Source organism: Triticum aestivum, chromosome 5B, assembly GCF_018294505.1.
Source record: "Triticum aestivum cultivar Chinese Spring chromosome 5B, IWGSC CS RefSeq v2.1, whole genome shotgun sequence".
In the NCBI taxonomy this organism is placed as follows: domain Eukaryota; kingdom Viridiplantae; phylum Streptophyta; class Magnoliopsida; order Poales; family Poaceae; genus Triticum; species Triticum aestivum.
In genome coordinates this window covers 395,103,588-395,104,051 of record NC_057807.1, presented here as the reverse complement: position 1 = coordinate 395,104,051, position 464 = coordinate 395,103,588, and positions in this window count along the sequence as shown.

Genomic DNA, 464 nt, shown 5'->3' with positions numbered 1-464 from the left:
TTTTTTTTTTTGCGGGAAACGGTCTTATTTCTAGCTCAAGCTAACCAAAAAGCACTAGAGACACACGTATCTGTGTACATACGCGAAACCTTGCATGCAGGAAGGCAGCATGTAAACTTTAATTTTTTTTGGCGGGTATATGAACTTTATACTTGCCTTCAACGTCGACCCTTAAACCACCCGTTCCTGCATCCGTCTGCAGGTTGATTCAGATGCGCCTTTTTCTCGTAAACCGGACACAAATTTTGAGTCTGTCGGTGTGTGTGGGGGGCGGGGCTTTGCGGGCGTCTGGACCACTGCCACGCCCGTCCGTGACTACCGTAGACCACCAAAACCCCTCCTCCCTTACCCGCGTGCTTTCCCGCTAGATGCTGGTCAGCGCCGCATTCATGCCGAACCAGAGCGGACACGACCTCTCACTGGAGCCGGCATTGAAGCGACGCCGGATGAGAGCGCTGCCCGCA